Source organism: Podarcis tiliguerta (genome assembly GCF_965153285.1).
Source record: "Podarcis tiliguerta genome assembly, chromosome: 12".
In the NCBI taxonomy this organism is placed as follows: domain Eukaryota; kingdom Metazoa; phylum Chordata; class Lepidosauria; order Squamata; family Lacertidae; genus Podarcis; species Podarcis tiliguerta.
The window spans coordinates 48,893,194-48,906,633 of record NC_139545.1 but is presented as its reverse complement, the minus strand read 5'-3'; the positions used below and the strand labels follow the sequence as shown (position 1 = coordinate 48,906,633).

At 45.0% G+C, this 13,440-nt stretch overlaps 1 long non-coding RNA gene across 3 annotated transcripts; it reads left to right on the top strand.

The window, feature by feature from the left end:
- Positions 1-37: 37 nt before the first annotated feature.
- LOC310661120 lies at positions 38-7,737 on the top strand. Of its 3 annotated transcripts, none has more exons than XR_014503740.1 (3): positions 38-148; positions 5,323-5,453; positions 7,636-7,737. It is a non-coding gene; the product is annotated as an uncharacterized lncRNA (long non-coding RNA). The 3 variants fall into 3 exon arrangements; XR_014503741.1 differs by lacking the exon at positions 38-148 and adding an exon at positions 156-398; XR_014503742.1 differs by lacking the exon at positions 38-148 and adding an exon at positions 778-1,120.
- Positions 7,738-13,440: the final 5,703 nt, after the last annotated feature.

Sequence of the window (13,440 nt, the reverse complement as noted above, 5' to 3'; positions counted from 1 at the left end):
ATCTGGGGGGGGGGGCGAAAAGGAAGGAAACTTCATTGCGGGGCGTCCTTCGCTGATGCTCTGCCTCGCGCATGCGCAATTCCGGCGCGTCTCTGACTGACAGCTTGTTATTCCGACGCTTTCCAGTTTGGAGCATCTCCCGCTGCGCGTATGGAAGCGCTCCTGAGTGGAGGCTTCTTTCTTTCTTTCTTTTTGCAATGCGACCGAAGGGTTTCGATTTCATGTTTTACATTTCAAGCGGGAGTCTTGCTTGGTGCGCAACCTCCTGCCCTGCAGAGCGGGCACGCTGGTTGCTCGTGCCCAGCAGTTCGGGGCGCGCTTACCTCACGAGCAACCTGAATTCAGTAGCCTGACAGTGAACTCCTTCGCGTGTTTGCTCGGAAATCACTCTATGTTCGGTGGGGCTTCCTCATACGAACAAGTCTTAGCCTCCACTTACTTACCCGGGAGTAAGATCCACCAGAGAACCTAGGACTTGCCGATCAGAAGGTCGGCGGTTCGAATCCCTGCGACGGGGTGAGCTCCCGTTGCTCAGTCCCTGCTCCTGCCAGCCTAGCAGTTCAAAAGCATGTCAAAGTGCAAGTAGATAAATAGGTACCGCTCCGGCGGGAAGGTAAACGGCGTTTCCGTGCGCTGCTCTGGTTCGCCAGAAGCGGCTTAGTCATGCTGGCCACATGACCCGGAAGCTGTACTCCGGCTCCCTCGGCCAATAAAGCGAGATGAGCGCCGCAACCCCAGAGTCGGTCATGACTGGACCTAATGGTCAGGGGTCCCTTTATCTTTAAGATCCACTGGATTCAGTAGGATTTACTGTACTTTGGATTAGACATTAGGATTTTGGCCAAAAACCATTTTAAGCAAACTTACGTGAGGTGTAAAACCCGTTGAACATAATGGGATAAGTGAGTAAATACGTGTAAGATTTCAATTTTAGGGGCATACAGTAAGCCCACAATTTATGCACATTTAATTTTTGTGCATTCTTTTTTAGGTGTGTGGCAAAAAAAGGGGGTGGGGAGCCACCATCACCCGAAAAATGACTTATGGCAATCTCACTCACCATTGAACCCAATGGGTTGAGACTTGGCTTTAGGCGTGATCCCTGGAACATAATCCCCATGTAAGTTGTGGGCATACTGTATTCAAATGTTTAGAATTAAAACTTGTTACAAGGCGAGCCTTAGTGTGAACAAGTAAAACCCCTGAAATGTTGAATAGCAGCAAGGCAAGAGCCTGACCAGAACTTGGGGGGGGGGGGGAGGGAGGATCAATCATATTTCGTATTTCTCTTGCTGCTTATAAAGACACACTTTCCTTTTAATTGCATTCATGGTGCATTCCGTGGCAGGATCCTTAAGCACTTTGCAAATAAGAGCGAATTAATCCTCTTAATATCCCAAGAGAGAGCATACATTAAATTACTAAGGTAATTGAACAAAGATACAATTACCTTTGTCTAGCAGAGGCACTGCAAGAACCAAAGCAATCATTCCATGGACTATTGTACATGGAAGGAGATATTTCCAATTTCTCTCTGTGTGTGACTGTTTGTGCAATTTCCCCTGAAATAAACACCTGTACAATCAGATTTCCACCTGCAATTTTTAACATGGGGTATTAGGTATATATAAGGTTTTATTTTTGAGAGGGAGTCCTGGGTGTGATTAATAGGATTTCCTGTTTTACTGAACCTGCTCCTATGCCTTTGATAGAAGACCAATTGATCAGGAGTAGCCATTCCTGGGACAGTGATGGGAATAACTTTACCTCAGATTCTGCATCTTCAGCCCCACCCTTCAATTAGCAAAGTATCTTAAATAAAGCAGACAGAATCCAAAGAGGAAAGAAAATCCTGAAAACACTCTGCTGAAACTGAATGAAAACTGTAATTTGAGGAGAAAGTTTTTTGTCATTCTTACTTAAGGCCTTGTACGTATCAGGGAGCCATTCAACCAAACATACAGAGGAGAAGATTCCTTCAGAACTACACAGCCAGTCAGAGTGCATGTTACCTTCAGGAACATCATGCCACTCTGCCTAGTTGCTAAGCAACATCTCCATTCCCCACCATGGTTAGATGACCCTTAACACTAACAGAGGTAACCCATATGGAATGATGATCCCTGCTGTTACTCAGATGGGAGGCGCTCAAAGCAGACAGATTTGACTAGCAGTTAGAATTATCTGTAGCATCCATATCCGCTGCTAGGTGGCTGGTACCTGGAGATGCAGGGGATAGAAACTTAGGACTTTCTGCATGCAAGGCAAATGCTCTACCACTGAGCTACAGCTCTTCTCTAAAGAAGGAGAGAGCAAGGTGCATGGGGATGGTGGGGTAGAAATTTAGAAACACAGGAAACTATTGTACTGGATCTGCCTAGCTCAGTATTTTTTAAACTGCCTGGCAGGGGCTGTCCATGGTGTCCAAGACAAGTCTTAGCCCTACCAGAGAAGCCAGAGATTGAATATGGCAGCCTCCATGTGTGACAACATGTTCTCCAGCATTGAGGTAGAGCAGGGGTAGGCAAACTAAGGCCCGGGGCCCGGATCCGGCCCAAATGCCTTCTCAATCTGGGCCACAGACGGTCTGGGAATCAGCATGTTTTTACATGAGTAGAATGTGTCCTTTTATTTAAAATGTATCTCTGGATTATTTGTGGCGCATAGGAATTTGTTCGTTTATTTCCCCCCCAAAATATAGTCCGGCCCACCTCATGGTCTGAGGGATGGTGGACCGGCCCCTTGCTAAAAAAGGTTGCTGACCCCTCAGCTAGAGCTCTTTCCAAGCTGTGAATAATACAGAACCTGGCATGCAGCTGAATCTGTAAAATCACAAGTATCCATTCTTTAAAGAAGAAGTTTCTAGCCATCATTACTAAATGGAAAATTTGGAAAGGAAAGGGCAAAAGTGTATATTTAATCTAATTTAGGCAAGTTCTCTCCATGTAATGTGAAGTGTTTGTATAATTTGGGATTTCCCCTCCATTCTGTGCAGTACTGCAGCTCCTCTGGAACCTACTTTGTTTTAAGATGCGATAGAAAGGAGATGTTATAAAGCAGTAGGTAGAGTACATGCATTTCATGCAGAAATGTTCCAGGTTCAAATTTCCCCCACGCCCCAGAGTGGACCTCCAGTAAAAGGATTTCAAGCATCAGGAACAGAAAAGACTAGATGGACAAGAGTCTGAATCAATGTAAGGCCTTGTTATGCTGTCCATCTGCACTATGATGTGACTGAGACGAGATTGGATTGCTAGAAAGATAAAACTACAAGCCGCAGTCAAAACATAATGCATGAAGAATGGCACAGTGGAAACCAGCCAAAACAGCTCAGACTAATCAACCATAAAGCGTAAAAGAAAGATGGCAAATTGAAGCAGCTTGTTTGCCTAAGATCTCTTAGTGCAGATATGGGAAAAGTCGAGAAGAGTAGCAATATCCTATTTCTATGGCTGCTCACCCAGATGCCAGTTATAATTAACTGGCATTGTAAATGTCTTTTGCTCTTTAAACCATGTAAGAAAAAGAGCACTTCTTTAACTATCAACAGCAGCCTTTCTCATGGGGTGTTTGCAAGAGGATGAAAATCACCCAATATTAGAACAGTCATGAGTTCTAAGCCATTCGTTACTTAAACCTGGGTTGGAGTAACCTCCATATCCCCCCAAACACAGGTATATTATATTCATGTTATCCCAACAAAGATATGCAGAGCCTGTTTGCAGCTATATGTATCGATGCAGAGATTTTGACTTCACCGATGGGAAAGTACGTCTCTCCATTAGGCCTGCTCTTCCCTGAACTGACATCTGGGGCCAGCCATTCCATCAGGCTGCCTATCTTCTCAGTGGGAGAGATAGGAAGCAGAAGGTACATTTCATTAGCTTTGCTGGAGGCCCAGCTCCATCAGGCACTTCCTGCTCCTGAACTGTGCCAGCTGGTCATTACGGGAATAACTGTTTAGAAACTGGTGCCTGAGTTTTGATTTTTATTATCCTTTTCCCCTTGTGTGTCATGTTTTTGTTTTTGTTTTTAGATTGTGAGCCTGCGGGTAGGGACTGTCTTGTTTTGATTGTATGTAAGCTGCTCTGGGAGCCTTTTTGGCTGACGAACGGGAGCAAATGCTTTAACTAAATAAATAAAGCACAATCAGCTTGCCCTGGCCTTCACCACCCTAGGAAATGAATGCTTTTTGAAGATGCTAGACAATCCCTGATAGCAGATCTCAGGCCTGGTTTTACAGCAGATACCAGGGTTCAAGGAAGTTCATAATGTAAGGTCTCTCCTGTCATATTAAAGGTAAAGGTGAAGGACCCCTGACAGTTAAGTCCAGTCACGAATGACTCGGGGGTTGCGGCGCTCATCTCACTTTACTGGCCGAGGGAGCAGACGTTTGTCCGCAGACAGTTTTTCCGGGTCATGTGGCCAGCATGACTAAGCCGCTTCTGGCGAACCAGAGCAGTGCACGGAAACGCCATTTACCTTCCCGCCGGAGCGGTACCTATTTATCTACTTGCACTTTGACGTGTTTTCGAACTGCTAGGTTGGCAGGAGCTGGGACTGAACAACGGGAGCTCAGCCCGTCTCAGGGATTTGAACCACCGACCTTCCAATCGGCAAGCCCAAGGCTCAGTGGTTTACACCACAGCGCCACCCGCGTCCCTTTAGCGCCACCTGTCATATTAAGTTATGCCAATCTTTTTACTCATGCCATGATCTACAGTAATTTCCAGAAAAGTTCAGATTGGCACCCTCCTATGCGCAAAGTCTAGGGCGGTCCCCACAGCTCTTGGCATGTTGACATCCATCTATCTCAGGAGACAGCACCTGCTGTGGCTGTAGAGACTGATACAGGAGAGACATGTTTTGTTGCAGCTGGGGCAGATGAATGGCTGAACTGCTGCAGATGCACCATGGAGTTTCTTCTGTCTGTGCTCCTCCCAGCAGTCATTCCTCTTCTGGTCCCTGCTGTGGATACACAACCTGACTGTCAGCGCTGCCTGTGTTGTAACAGCACCTGCAGGTTGCATTCTGTACAACTTAAATCGTAATAATGCTCTCCGCATCCTTGATAGGTGTTCGCATCTCTTCCCTCCTCCACTCGCCATGTTGTCCTTCATACTAGGAAATGAGTAGTATGTTTAGTAAGCTCAAGTCAGCACCCCTGCAGGCCAGTTTATGCTGCATAAGGAAGGCATATGTGGGCTGTGCTTTAAGAAGGGAATGTTTAAAGTTGAATAGCAGCCTGAGGGCAGAAGAAGCTGCCTGTGAATTTTCCCCCTGCTCATTTGCTAACTAAGATTACATGTCATTCCCCGCAAGCTCGGGCCAAGAGGGACACTTGTTTCCATGAGTCACACACAGCAAATGTGGGTCGTTTGTGATGAGAAGCCTGATGAAAGCGAAGCTTTGCACTACAGGCAGCAACAAGGGAGCTCCTTTAACACTTCTGGGTAAGTATGCCTTTCATAGCATGAAATACCGTAAATGCATGACTCACAATTCTTTAATGGCAGAAACGACTTTTCAGGCTACTGAAATTATTTCAGTGAAATGAGGTATTTGAGAGCGCATGAATGCCCCACAAAGAAGCCTGGGAATGTAGTTTACCCTTCACAGAACTACAATTCCCAGCACCTTTAATAAGCTAAACAGTGCCCAGGGTTTTTTGAGGAAAGTCATGTGTTTGCCGCCCAGGAATGGACTTTTGTGTGAAAGCACTTCAGTTCTGCTACTGCAAACAAATGCCTAGGCTTCTAGTGTGCTCAGAAACACCCTATTCTTTAATTCTCAACAATATGTCTTTTGCACCTGGCTCTGCGGTTCTAGTAAAAAACTAAACAAAGCACATCTGACACGTCTGAAGTCTGCTGATCCAAACCGTAGACCCAAAAGGAGGGCGTGTGGGAGTGGTTGGGTGCAGGGATACCAAAGAAGGATGCCAAAAACAGCAGAATGGCCAGTTTTATTATAGACATATTAAAGAAGCCTGCCAGGTTGCCTAGTCTTTGCTGACAAGGGATGGGCACTGCAGCAAGGAGATGGCTTGTCCGTGCCCAAGCAAACGTGCATCCATTCTTTATACACAAAGCAGCACCTGTCATTACACCTGAGTAGATGAGGGCACAGGTGGCAAATACCCAAACCTTACAGATAGCTCCCCTTTCTGGGCTCAGATCCCAGCACCCCAAGCCCACACGGATAACATCAAAGCACGCCAATTAGCTTATCTCTTAGCTTATCTCTAAGCAAGTGAATATAAGCACATATGAGCTCATTGCTACCAATTAATTGTGGGGTTATCTTGACTTCCAAGATGGCATTCGCAAAGCTTCTGGAACATTCAACTTTGGTTCGACACATTTGCCCACCCGGATTTATATGGCATGAGACTATTCTAGCTCCCTGAGGTAGCAGCCCTTGAACTCGCACCACCTTCTGATCTGTTTACCTTCAATGGGGCAAATCCAAAGTGGAAGCCAGCTGGCGATACCTGCAGGAGCTGGGGAGAAAGGGAACAAATGCCCCCACATGAACCAATGGGCATTTATTTTCACATGCTCACTGCCCTAGTATGAAATGCCTTGTTGTGTGGACCTGTGTGTACAGTGGTACCTCAGGTTAAGTACTTAATTCGTTCCGGAGGTCTGTACTTAACCTGAAACTGTTCTTAACTTGAAGCACCACTTTAGCTAATGGGGCCTCCTGCTGCCGCCGCACCACCGGAGCCTGATTTCTGTTCTCATCCTGAAGCAAAGTTCTTAACCTGAGGTAGTATTTCTGGGTTAGCGGAGTCTGTAACCTGAAGTGTATGTAACCTGAAGTGTATGTAACCTGAGGTACCACTGTGCATCAGCCATGCACTACAGCCTACTAGGGGCATGGCCATCTGCCTGCATTAACTGTTGCCAGCAGGTCAGAAAAACAACCCGAGGTAACCCGAGGTACCACTGTATCTACATTCACTGTGTTGAGTGTGGCTTAGTTCTTTTACCTTATTGCTGCAGTCCTATGCACAGGAATGCCTATTTTTCTCCACCAAAGGCTGGTCTGAATACATGGTATACGATCTACCCTTTCATACATTTTTTTACCTCTACATCATGGAGGAAGTGGCCCATGTTTAAAGGTAAAAGTAAAGGTACCCCTGCCCGTACGGGCCAGTCTTGACAGACTCTAGGGTTGTGCGCCCATCTCACTCAAAGAGGCCGGGGGCCAGCGCTGTCCGGAGACACTTCCGGGTCACGTGGCCAGCGTGACATCGCTGCTCTGGCGAGCCAGAGCCGCACACAGAAACGCCGTTTACCTTCCCGCTAGTAAGCGGTCCCTATTTATCTACTTGCACTTTTAACGTGCTTTCGAACTGCTAGGTTGACAGGCGCTGGGACCGAACAGCGGGAGCGCACCCCGCCGCGGAGATTCAAACCGCCGACCTTTCGATCGGCAAGCCCTAGGCGCTGAGGCTTTAACCCACAGCGCCACCCGCGTCCCTTGGCCCATGTTTACATGTTTACTAACTTTAATATTATTTTATTTGTACCCTGCCCATCTGACTGGGTTGCCCCATACCCTCTGGGATATATTAAGATTGGACCTAATGCTGGAATGTGTTTGCCACTTAATACAATGTTCTAGGAGGACCTGTTAACATGAGGAAGATGGCCTCTCCATCCTGCAACTGCCAGTGTAGGGCTTTCTGAGAACCATTTTGCCTTGAAGGGAAAGAGAGAAAGATGGTTCCAGGTGAGATGGCTTCTCCCTCCCACGATCACCACCACCTAAGGAACATGTCGTCCAGATGAGAAATCTAAGGTGTGTACACACTATATCTTTAAAAACACATTCCTTCCCTCAAAGATTTCTGGGCACTGTAGTTTGTGAAGGGTTGCGGGGAATTGCAACTCTATGAGGGGTATGTACTGCGCAGAATTATTTGCGGGAAGGAACTTTAAAGGCATAGTATTTACACAGCCCAAGTTTCAAATAGTCCATTCCCCCACCTAGGTTGTCTTGGCTGTTTTATTATATAGTTTTAATCAATGTGAGTTGTTTTAATATTTCTTCATAAACTGCTTTGTGAGGTTTGACTGAAAAGCAGGATGCAAGTAATACAATTTTTTAAAATGAGTTTGTGGGTGTCAGGCACCCATAAACCCTGGATTTGGTAGGTGTTAGAATTTAATCAGCATGTGGAGAATTAAACTGGAAGTCAGACTCTTAATAGATTCTCGTGTTCAGCAGATCGCCTGAGAGAGCCATTAACAAAGAACAAACACAGGGAGATGGGCCATCATCAAAGCAGAGACTCTGTGCCAGCCGGCAAATGGGTGGAGCCCCTCCCTGAGCTCTGAGATAGCAGAGAGAACGCAAAGTGGGGAGTTTAAGATTGCAGTTGGAGATGATGTGGGCTGGAGTTCAATGGGGGTAGTCTGTAAAACACGGCAAGCTGGAGAGAGGCAGAACCGTGGCTCGTGTCTTTTTTTAATCCAAGGCTGCTGCGGCTATGGGAGAAGTATGACCCTCTTGCAGTTTCAATGCTATGAGCCCCTCCATTGTAGGCTCAGGTTGTATATATATATATGTAAATATACCATATACTGTATCATAAAACAATATCCACTGTATCCAGTGTATCCACTGCTCCTCATTTTCCAGAAGGAAACATGAATCTTGGGTAAGCTGGAATCTTTAGAAGACACCTGAAGGCAGACCTGTGTAGGGAAGCTTTTAAATGTTTAATGTTTATTATGTTTTTATATATGCTGGAAGATGCCCAGAATGGTTGAGGCAACTAATAATAATAATAATAATAATAATAATAATGGGCTGGGGTGGTGTGCAACAATATCTTAAATAAGGCTGCCTAGCCCCACCTACCTGAGAGTAAGCCTCACTGAATTTGACAGGGCTTACTTTTGAGTGCACACAATTAGGGTTTCGCTGTAAATACATATTTTAAATTCTGAACACTATACAGTATTATAGATTGAAGCTGAGATGCGTAAATGTCCCTCCCCCTGCCTTATGGTGCATCCTGAAATATTTTTTTTCTCAGTTGGCTGGTAAATTTTTCTCCCCTTCATCTTTTTGCTCCCAAAGTTCATCTTAGCTTTGTCTACTGTGAGAAGGATAACAGAGCCTGTTAAGAGACTAAACAAGATAGCATTTGTAAAAGCTCTAAATAGAATCAAACTGCAAGAACAAGAGGAAGAAGGACTTGCATGTTGGTGTTGTAGGCTCTCCTTTGATTTCATAATTTCAAAAGTTTACCTGTGAGTTTCTGTATAACTTATGGAAGAAGGCTTAGCTTTGTAATGGCTAATGTGTTAAAATGCATTCGGTGTTCAAAGCCCATTAATATATTGATGGATCAAAACAAACAAAAGATAAAACGCCACATTAAACTCAGCCATTCTCCGTTCAAAAAAGCAACCCTTCATTTTATAATGGACGATAGTAGCTCAAAAATGACAGTTAGATCCGACAACACTTTCCTCCCTAGATTTACATAAGGCAGAAAATCAATTGCACTGGACTTTATGGTTGCTGCTGCTTCATCATCATCTCCATGTGAGCTCTGTTTGATCTCTTTTCTTATAACAGGTGCCACCAATTAATGAGAAATCAACTGCGATGGGAAACTCTTTTGTATGTGAAGCAAGATGTGAAGGTGAAAATTCTACTTCCCTTGTTTGCAAAAACTAAGGGAGTTTGGCTTATTGCAATCGTCAAAAATATTTGTGAACTTCTTGGGCTGAGCTAACATTTCTTGCACAGTGTCATATTTTTGGATTGTTCTGCTCCCTTCGCATGGAATACAACCATAACCATATCCTACATAATGTCACACATTACGTTGAGAAGTTTCAGGGGTTCCAGCATGCACTCTGGGTTGGTTTTCCTGGAAAGAGGTCACTGGAGACTTGAGGCATTTATGGGATGCCAAGTTTCATTTACACATAAGTATATACAGGGGGTTAACATAAGCATGGGGTTAACAGCGTGAATACTGCAGCAGATCCTGCTCCCCATTTAGCTTTCCAGAGGGCTAATAATAATAATAATAATAATAATAATAATAACTTATACCCCGCCCATCTGGTGGGGTTTCCCCAGCCACTCTGGGTGGCTTCCAACAAAATTTTGAAATACAATAGTCTATTAAACATTAAAAGCTTCCCTAAAAAGGGCTGCCTTCAGATGTCTTCTAAAAGTCTGGTAGTTGTTTTTCTCTTTGACATCTGGTGGGAGGGCGTTCCACAGGGTGAGCCACTACTGAGAAGGCCCTCTGCCTGGTTCCCTGTAACTTGGCTTCTCGCAGCGAGGGAACCACCAGAAGGCCCTTGGCACTGGACCTCAGTGTCCAGGCAGAACGATGGGGGTGGAGACATAGGAAGCTGCCTTATAGAGAACTAGACCATTGATTCATCTAGCTCAGTATTGTATACAGTACACTGACAGGAAGCAGCTAGCCAGGATTGCAGGCAGGCAGCACTCTCTCCCAGTCCTACCTGGGCATAAGGCGTATGGTCTGTCACTGAGCTACGGCCCTTCCCGAACCACAGCAGTGGACTCTCGCCTCTGTGTCTCTTTCAGACTAATTTCCAGCACTACCAGTCTATCGTCCTCTTTCACACATGCAGATCCTTGATGACGCCACCTCCAGCCTGGGGAGGGGGAAAGAAAGACCAGTCCCCTTTCAGAAGGTTCTCTGACCAATAATAATAATAATAATAATTTTTTATTTATATCCTGCCCTCCCCAGCCAAAGCCAGGCTCAGAGCGGCTAACAACAGTAAAAGAATACAACATTCTAAAATCAATTCATTATAAAATCAGTTCAAATCAAATTGATGGCAACCATTGGGCTAGAGTTCTGTGAAGAATTACCAAAGGAGGGGGTCAGGCTGTGCCTTGGCCAAAGGCCTAGTGGAACAGCTCTGTCTTGCAGGCCCTGCGGAAGGATGTCAAGTCCTACAGGGCCCTAGTCTCTTGTGACAGATCGTTCCACCAGATCGGAGCCACAGCCGAAAAAGCCCTGGATCTGGTTGAGGCCAGCCTAACCTCTCTGTGGCCCGGGACCTCCAAGCTGTTTTTGTTTGAAGACCGTAAGGTCCTCCATGGGACATACCAAGAGAGGCAGTCCCATAGGTACGATTGTCTAGGCTGTATAGGGCTTTAAAGGTTAAAACCAGCACCTTAAACCTGATTAGCGTCTGTTGCAGGAATAGCCAACATGGTGAACTCCAGATAGTAAACATGAGAACAGCACTGGATCAGGCCAAAGGCAGGAAGAACAGGGCAATCGCGGCTAGTATCTGCTGATAGCTTTATCCTATTAATTTGTCTAATTCTCTCTTAAAGCCAGCCTAGTCGCTCGCCATCATTACCTCCTGTGGGAGAGTGGTCAGTTGTCAGGAGTGATGGGAGCTGAAGTCAATCAACACCAACATCTGGAAGACGCCACCTGGCCACCATTGCCCTATGGCAACAAACCACCTGTATGTGACCATATATTTAATTATGCAAAATACAGTCCTCCCAGGAAAAGGGAATCTAGCAGGCTAAGCTTAACCTATTTAGCAGCCTCTTTTCACAACCAGAGTTACAGGGTTGCCAGAATCCTTGAGACACTATGCTATACCCACCCCTCTCAGCTGGGATTTCCAGGTCAAGAGTCTGATGTGGCTACTCTGATGAGCTCTTGAAATAATGCAGTTTACTCATTACCTTTCAAAAGCTTGGGTGTCTGTTTTCTACAAACACTGCTGGCTTGTTGCTTTGGGGTTTATCTGTCACATTCATCACACAATCCCCATTCATATTTCATGATTTATTATCCTACACAGAAGTGCTTTCTGTGTATGAAACACAGCATGTGAAGCCATCCTCAGTTGAAAGTCTGGTCTTGTTTGAACAGAGGTTTTCCTAAGCCCCTAATAACATCTTTCCTTACTTTTACTCTTAGTAGATCTGACAGATATTACTTATAATTTATATTTCCTAATCTAACATATGGTGACACTTTGCTTCCCAATAGCCGATTGACATTTTTTAATGTTTCTCTTGGACTGTTGCCTAAGTACATTTGCAAATAGTTTAGTGCTCAGCTTAAAATGAATTCACTCCCAGAATTCCATTTGCAATCTATTATTTATGGCTTACAAATGTTAAGATCAAAAAGAAAATAATCAAATGTATATTATATTGTGGCATATGGTCCACTGGGATTACAAAAGTCTAGAAACTTTAATGCTAAATTTGTGTAAAAGGGAGAAGTCCTCCCTCTTCCCCAAGATTCCAGAGCTTGATACATTTCCTTAAAGGGGCGGGGGACATGAACTTGCTTATTTTCGTCCACTAGTAAGATAAAGTATACTTGACTGCCCTACATTTATTTTATAAATTCAGAGAAAATTAGATAAAATGCTGTCACCAGCGCTGGACATACCTATGGGTCAAATGTAGCCATCTGCTAGCTCTCTTACTAACTGCATTATGAAAGATTCAAAGGTAAAGGGACCCTTGACCATTAGGTCCAGTCGTGGCTGACTCTGGGGTTGCGGCGCTCATCTCGCTTTATTGGCTGAGGGAGCTGGCGTACAGCTTCCGGGTAATGTGGCCAGCATGACTATGCCGCTTCTGGCAAACCAGAGCAGCGCACGGAAACGCCGTTTACCTTCCCGCCGCAGCGGTACCTATTTATCTACTTGCACTTTTAACGTGCTTTTGAACTGCTAGGTTGGCAGGAGCAGGGACCGAGCAATGGGAGCTTAACCCGTTGCGGGGATTTGAACCACCGACCTTCTGATCGGCAAGTCCTAGGCTCTGTGGTTTAACCGACAGCGCCACCCGCGTCCAAAGAGGAGTATGTAAATAGCTCTGCATTATATTTAAGGAAAAATATGAATGCAGAGATTGTGGCATTACTGGGATTGGGTTACGTGCCTTTGTCTCAATCTAGTAAGGTAGTTCCAGATGTGCAGTTGATGCATATCTGGATGTGCATGTATATTTGTGAAGTTATAAATTATTATTAATATTAATCTGTTCCCCACTGAATTTTCTGGATGTGTGGTGCAGATGTGAGTGAGCACCCCAGAGCACTAGCTTCCTGGCTCAAACTGAGTACCAGAGATGAGTGAGCTATCTAAAGCTCTTCTTAGATGATTCACTTGGGAATTTTCCAAAATAGTGGGGAAACTACGGTTCTCCTGCCAACCTCCGCATCTCCAAACATTAAACTGGAGACAGACAACAAAGGAGCAGCAGCAAAGACAAACAATAAGAGAAGAAAACATTCCCTCCTCTTCAACCTCTATCACCCAATTATGTGGTCTAAGAGTAAGCTGGAGTGTGGGAAAGGACAGATAAGTTTCCCCAAAGTTAGTTTGCACTCTGTGTGGGTGTTTGCAGGAATCTCTTAGGGCAGAGCTTTTC